This window comes from Mustelus asterias, unplaced genomic scaffold (assembly GCF_964213995.1).
Source record: "Mustelus asterias unplaced genomic scaffold, sMusAst1.hap1.1 HAP1_SCAFFOLD_3320, whole genome shotgun sequence".
NCBI classification, from domain to species: Eukaryota; Metazoa; Chordata; class Chondrichthyes; order Carcharhiniformes; family Triakidae; genus Mustelus; species Mustelus asterias.
Window position 1 is genome coordinate 27,621 of NW_027593265.1, and position 7,882 is coordinate 35,502.

Sequence of the window (7,882 nt, forward strand, 5' to 3'; positions counted from 1 at the left end):
GGCCCTATCCCCATAACCCCACCCATTTACCCGTTAATCCCCCCTACACATCCCGGGACTCTAAGGGGCAATTGTAACACGGCCGATCCACCCTAACCAGCACATCCTTGGACTTTGCATCATGGATTGGGCTACATTCACGACCCCCTTTTGTAGTTCCTTGCGGTCTTGGGCAGAGCAGGAGCCCAGACCAAGCTGTGATACAACCCAGAAAGAATGCTTTCTATGGGGCATCTGTAAAAGTTGGTGAGAGTCGTAGTGGACATGCCGAATTTCCTTAGTCTTCTGAGAAAGTAGAGGGGTTGGTGGGGCTTTCTTAACTATAGTGTCGGCGTGGGGGGGACCAGGACAGGTTGTTGGTGATCTGGACACCTGAAGCTCTCTCGACCCTTTCTACTTGGTCCCCGTTGATGTAGACAGGGGGATGTTCTCCTCTACGCTTCCTGGAGTCGACGACAATCTCCTTCGTCTTGTTGACATTGAGGGAGAGATTATTGTTGCCAGTTCACCAGATTCTCTGTCTCATTCCTGTTCTCCGTCCCGTCATTGTTCGAGATCCTACCCACTACGGTGGTGTCGTCAGCAAACTTGAGAATCGAGTTGGAGGGGAATTTGGCCGCACAGTCAAAGGTGTGTTGGGGATACGTGTTTGTACGTGTCCTCAGACCTTTGTATCTTGTTCCCGACGGAAGAAGGTGGAAGAGAGAATGTCCGGGGGTGCGTGGGGGGGGGATCCTTAATTATGCCGGCTGCTTTTCCCCCGAGGCAGCGGGAAGTGTAGACAGAGTCAATGGATGGGAGGCTGGTGATGGGATTGGGCTACATTCACGACCCCCTTTTGTAGTTCCTTGCGGTCTTGGGCAGAGCAGGAGCCCCAGACCGAGCTGTGATACAACCCAGAAAGAATGCTTTCTATGGGGCATCTGGAAAAGTTGGTGAGAGTCGGAGCTGACATGACAAATTTCCTTAGTCTCCCTGAGAAAGTAGAGGCGTTGGTGGGGCTTTCTTAACTATAGTGTCGGCGTGGGGGGAACCAGGACAGGTTGTTGAAGCTTGGAAATAAATTCCACCTTCTTCCGTCGAGGGAACAAGATACAAAAGTCTGAGGTCACGTACCGACCGACTCAAGGACAGCTTCTTCCCTGCTGCTTTTGAATGGACCTACCTCGCATTAAGTTGATCTTTCTCTACACCCCGAGCTGTGACTGTAACGCTACATTCTGCACCCTCTCCTTTCCTTCTCTATGAACGGTATGCTTTGTCTGTGTAGAGCGCGCAAGGAACAATACTTTTCACTGTATCCCAATACACGTGACAATCATGAATCAAAAGTGTCGGCTTCGAGGGGTCCAGGACAGGTTGTTGGTGATCTGGACACCTAAAAGCTTGAAGCTCTCGACCCTTTCTACTTGGTCCCCGTTGATGTAGACAGGGGAATGTTCTCCTTTACGCTTCCTGAAGGAGTATGGTTCCCCCGCCCCATACTATACTCCTTATACACCTCTGACTCTGCGGCCCAACTCTCCTCCAATTCAAGTTTGCCGGATGACACAGAATCTTCCGGGAGCGAGTGGAGAGCTGTGGATAAGAAGACGTGGGAGCCCTGGCAGTGATCACTCAGAATAGACCAACCGCCGCAAGAAGACCTGTGCCCTGAAGGATGCTTCAGGGGAGGAGAAGATAGATTCCACATCGAGGGTGTTTCCTGGTCTAGTCAGTTAGGAGTGTCGGCATTTCTATTGGTCAAGCCAGCTGGCAGTCAGGATAGGGGCATCGCTGATTGGTTGAGAGGCCGAGGGGGGCGGGTTTAAAGGACCCGCACCGGCAGGTACCCGCCTCCGCCCCCCCCCCTCCGATTGGATGGAAGCGCTGTCAGTTCAAAGGTGCGGCATAGCTATTGGTCAGGGCAGCTGTCCATCAGGGGAAGAGGGGTTCTTAGTGGTTAATAGGCGGAGGGGGCGGGGTTTAGAATGTCTCCCCCCCTACTCCCCCATCCCGCCCCCATTTTGCTTTTTCGACGGCGGCTCCTAACGGTCGCCGGGGCCCCGCCCCCTCCCCCCTGGCGGGAGTACGACAGCCGACTCCACCAATCACCGACAGGGGGCGGGGACTTAGGGGGTGGACCAATCGGATCGTGGAGAAGGGGGCGGGACTTGTGGCTCAGACACTGATCGACAGCTGAAGGGACCAATAGGAGGATGAAAGGGGGGGCGTAGACCCTTAGGGGAAAGGAGGGGAGACCGTGTGGACCAATCCGGTGCTGTGGGAGGGCCGGTTTCTGGATGATGGGCAGCGGGATCGTCCAATGGGAGATGGGGGGGGGGGGGGGGATTCAGGATGGGCCAATCAGATTGGGGTGAGGGGGCGGGACATTGGGCCCCTGACCCTGATCGACGGCGGCTGTGACCAATAGGGTAGCGGAGGGGGCGTTGCGGTCCGTGGTCAACCAATCAGGAGCGGTGAGCCGGGAGGGGGGCGGGGTCGGGATGATGGACAGCCAGCCGGACCAATCAGTGGTAGGGACATCTCTAGGGATCGTCCAATAGGATGTGGCGGGGAGGGGGCGGGACATTGCTCCGTGGCTGACAGCCACACGGACCAATAGGATAGAGGGAGGCCCCCCCTCTGCTGTACCTGCAGCAATTGCTCTCTGACTGACCCGGAGACTGAACCCTCAGCGATTGCTCTCTCACTGACCCGGGCGCTGAACCCTCAGCGATTGCTCTCTCACTGACCCGGAGGCTGAACCCGCAGCAATTACTCTCTGACTGACCCGGAGGCTCAACCCACTGCAATTGCTCTCTCACTGACCTGCAGGCTGAACCCACAGCGATTGCTCTCTGACTGACCCAGAGACTGAACCCGCAGCAATTGCTCTCTGACTGACCCGGAGACTGAACCCGCAGCGATTGCTCTCTCAATGACCCGGGCGCTGTACCCGCATCGATTGCTCTCTGACTGACCCGGAGACTGAACCCGCAGCGATTGCTCTCTCAATGACCCGGGCGCTGAACCCGCAGCGATTGCTCTCTGACTGACCCGGAGACTGAACCCGCAGCAATTGCTCTCTCACTGACCCGGAGGCTGAACCCGCAGCGATTGCTCTCTCACTGACCCAGAGACTGAACCCGCAGTGATTGTGCTCTGACTGACCCGGAGACTGAACCCACAGCAATTGCTCTCTCACTGACCCAGAGACTGAACCCGCAGCAATTGCCCTCTGACTGACCCGGAGGCTGAACCTGCGGCAATTGCCCTCTGACTGACCCCGAGGCTGAACCCGCAGCAATTGCTCTCTGACTGACCCGGAGACTGAACCCACAGCAATTGCTCTCTCACTGACCCGGAGACTGAACCCGCAGCAATTGCTCTCTCACTGACCCGGAGGCTGAACCCGCAGCGATTGCTCTCTCACTGACCCAGAGACTGGACCCGCAGTGATTGTGCTCTGACTGACCCGGAGACTGAACCCACAGCAATTGCTCTCTCACTGACCCAGAGACTGAACCCGCAGCAATTGCTCTCTGACTGACCCAGAGGCTGAACCTGCGGCAATTGCCCTCTGACTGACCCGGAGGCTGAACCCGCAGCAATTGCTCTCTCACTGACCCCGAGGCTGAACCCGCAGTGGCAATGCCCCCCCCCCCCACTCCCCCCGGCCCCATGCCGTAACCTCGGCTCCCAGAGCGACAGGTCCTCAAATCGAAGACCGCAGACAACCCTCTTTCTTTATTGATAGTGTCGAGTAACAGAACACAAAAGAAATAGAACCATGTTCCAGGCAGTCACCAAATAACGTCAACAGAAAGCCGGACGCGAGTAGCAGCAAACTAAACATTGTGTACAAACATGCACATCCTAAAGACAGCAGGTGGGGTGGCAGCAATGGTTCCCCTCCCCCGGGTGAGGTACAGGATCCCCCTAGGGGCCCTGACTCCCTGGGGAACACCGTGGGTGAACCTTACCCCGAATAAACAGTGACTCTGTACAGTTACACAGTGAGTGATCCTTACCCTGCTGAATAAACAGTGACTCTGTACAGTTACACAGTGAGCGATCCTTACCCTGCTGAATAAACAGTGTCTCTGTACAGTTACACAGTGAGTGATCCTTACCCTGCTGAATAAACAGTGACTCTGTACAGTTACACAGTGAGTGATCCTTACCCTGCTGAATAAACAGTGACTCTGTACAGTTACACAGTGAGTGATCCTTACCCTGCTGAATAAACAGTGTCTCTGTACAGTTACACAGTGAGTGATCCTTACCCTGCTGAATACACAGTGACTCTGTACAGTTACACAGTGAGTGATCCTTACCCTGCTGAATAAACAGTGACTCTGTACAGTTACACAGTGAGTGATCCTTACCCTGCTGAATAAACAGTGACTCTGTACAGTTACACGGTGAGTGATCCTTACCCTGCTGAATAAACAGTGTCTCTGTACAGTTACACAGTGAGTGATCCTTACCCTGCTGAATACACAGTGACTCTGTACAGTTACACAGTGAGTGATCCTTACCCTGCTGAATAAACAGTGTCTCTGTACAGTTACACAGTGAGTGATCCTTACCCTGCTGAATAAACAGTGTCTCTGTACAGTTACACAGTGAGTGATCCTTACCCTGCTGAATAAGCAGTGACTCTGTACAGTTACACAGGGTAACGGGGTAATCTATATTCCAGGCTTGTTAACCACAGACAAGGATCCTGGAGACTGTGGAAGTGTCCACCTATCAGAAGGTGAATGTCGAGTCACCTGGATGAGGTCCAACAGCAAACCGCTCTGGACGTTGAGTGCTGCAGGGTCTCTGAATCCCTCCCTCGGTGTCACCCTGTGGCGTCACATCGATCGCTGGGCAGAGGTCTGAAAACACACAAAAAGGAAGGAAGGAAGAGTGGGTGGGGGGGTGTTTAGAGTTGAGTAGGTCACGTAACCCCACTGCCCGTCCCTCTCTGTCTCTCTCTCCCTCTGTCTCTGTCACACCCAGTCTGTTACTCACGCCCTAACCACAGTAATGTCACTCTCACAGCCCGTCTGTTACTCACTCCCTAACCACAGTAATGTCACTCTCACACCGAGTCTGTTACTCACTCCCTAACCACAGTAATGTCCGATTCACACCCAGTCTGTTACTCGTTCCCTAACCACAGTAATGTCCGATTCACACCCAGTCTGTTACTCACCCCCTAACCACAGTAATGTCCGATTCACACCCAGTCTGTTACTCACCCCCTAACCACAATAATGCCACCCTCACACTACGTCTGTTACTCACTCCCTAATCACAGTAATGCCACTCTTTCACCCAGTCTGTTACTCACTCCCTAACCACAGTAATGTCTGATTCACTCCCAGTCTGTTAATCACCCCCTAACCACAGTAATGTCCAATAACACCCAGTCTGTTACTCACTCCCTAACCACAATAATGTCACTCACTTCCAGACTGTTACTCACCCCCTAACCATAGTAATGTCTGATTCACACCCAGTCTGTCACTCACCCCCTAACCACGGGAATGTCTGATTTACCCCCAATCTGTCACTCACTCCCTAATCACAGTAATGTCCGATAACACCCAGTCTGTTACTCGTTCCCTAACCACAGTAATGTCCGATTCACACCCAGTCTGTTACTCACCCCCTAACCACAGTAATGTCCGATTCACACCCAGTCTGTTACTCACTCCCTAACCACGGGAATGTCTGATTTACCCCCAATCTGTTACTCCCTAATCACAGTAATGTTCGATAACACCCAGTCTGTTACTCGTTCCCTAACCACAGTAATGTCTGATTCACTCCCAGTCTGTTAATCACCTCCTAACCACGGTAATGTCCAATAACACCCAGTCTGTTACTCACTCCCTAACCACAGTAATGTCACTCTCACATCCAGTCTGTTACTCACTCCTTGACCACAGTAATGTAACTCTCACACCCAGTCTGTTACTCACTCCCTAACCACAGTAATGTCACTCTCTCACCCAGTCTGTTACTCACTCCCTAACCACAGGAATGTCATTCTCACACCCAGTCTGTTACTCACTCCCTAACCACAGTAATGTCACTCTCTCACCCAGTCTGTTACTCACTCCCGAACCACAGGAATGTCATTCTCACACCCAGTCTGTTACGCACTTCCAACCACAGCAATGGCATTCCCACAGCTAGTCTGTTACTCATCCCCTAACCACAGTAATGTCACTCTCACACCCAGTCTGTTACTCACACCCTAACCACAGTAATGTCTGATTCACACCCAATCAATTACTCACTCCCTAACCCACAGTAATTTCTGATTCACACCCTGTCTGTTACTCACCCCCTAACCACAGGAATGTCTGATTTACCCCCAATCTGTATCTCACCCCCTAATCACAGTAATGTCACTATCTCACCCAGTCTGTTACTCACTGCCTAACCACAGTAATGTCACTCTCACATCCAGTCTGTTACTCACCCCCTAACCACTGTCATGTATGATTCACTCCCAGTCTGTTATTCACTCCCTAACCACAGTAATGTCTGATTCACTCCCAGTCTGTTACTCACTCCCTAACCACAGTAATGTCCAATAACACCCAGTCTGTTACTCACTCCCTAACCACAGTAATGTCATTCTCACACCCAGTCTGTTACTTCCTAACCACAGTAATGTCATTCTCACACCCAGTCTGTTACTTCCTAACCACAGTAATGTCATTCTCACACCCAGTCTGTTACTCACTTCCTAACCACAGTAATGTCATTCTCACACCCAGTCTGTTACTCTCTCCCTAACCACTGTAATGTCACACTCACACCCAGTCTGTTACTTACTCCCTCACCACAGTAATGTCACTCTCACACCCAATCCGTTACTCACCCCCTAACCTCAGAAATGTCTAATTTACCCCCAGTATGTTACTTCCTAACCACATTAATGTCTGATAACACCCAGTCTGTTACTCACCCCCTAACCACAGTAATGTTATATTCACACCCAGTCTTACTCATTCCTAATCTCAGTAATGTCTGATTCATTCCCTGTCTGTTTCTCCCTCCCTAACCACAGTAATGTCCGATTAACACCCAGTCTGTTACTCACCCCCTAATCACAGTAATGTCCGATTAACACCCAGTCTGTTACTCACTCCCTAACCACAGTAATGTTATATTCACACCCAGTCTTACTCATTCCTAATCACAGTAATGTCTGATTCATTCCCAGTCTGTTTCTCACTCCCTAACCACAGTAATGTCCGATTAACACCCAGTCTGTTACTCACTCCCTAACCACAGTAATGTTATATTCACACCCAGTCTTACTCATTCCTAATCACAGTAATGTCTGATTCATTCCCAGTCTGTTACTCACCCCCTAATCACAGTAATGTCCGATTAACACCCAGTCTGTTACTCATTCCCTAACCACAGTAATGTCATTCTCACACCCAGTCTGTTACTCACCCCCTAACCACAGTAATGTCACTCTCACACCCAGCCTGTTACTCACTCCCTAACCACAGTAATGTCCGATTCACACCCAGTCTGTTACTCACCCCCTAATCACAGTAATGTCACGTTCACTTCCAGTCCGTTCCTCATCGCTCATCCTTCTTGGGAACCTTGGACGAGTGCCAGGCTGTTGACCTGTGGATGGGGCGTGGGAAGCAGATATGAAAGAAGTACACACACTTACCCTCCCTCTATCACTCTCTCTCTGTGTCACACATTCTCTCTCTCCTCTGTCTCTCTCTCTGGGTGGCACAGTGATTGGAACTGCTGCTTCACAGGGTCAGGGACCCGGGGTTCGATTCCCGGCTCGGGTCACTGTCTGTGTGGAGTTTGCACGTTCTCCCCGTGTCTGCGTGGGTTTCCTCCGGGTGCTCCGGTT

The 7,882-nt window shown here is 51.8% G+C and overlaps 1 long non-coding RNA gene across 1 annotated transcript; it reads right to left on the minus strand.

The window, feature by feature from the left end:
- Window positions 1-3,707: 3,707 nt before the first annotated feature.
- LOC144490461 (uncharacterized) lies at window positions 3,708-7,648 on the minus strand. Its single transcript, XR_013497259.1, has 3 exons — window positions 7,548-7,648; window positions 4,116-4,868; window positions 3,708-4,065 (listed from the first exon to the last, which is right to left on the minus strand). It is a non-coding gene; the product is annotated as an uncharacterized LOC144490461 (long non-coding RNA).
- Between the last annotated feature and the right edge of the window lie 234 nt (window positions 7,649-7,882).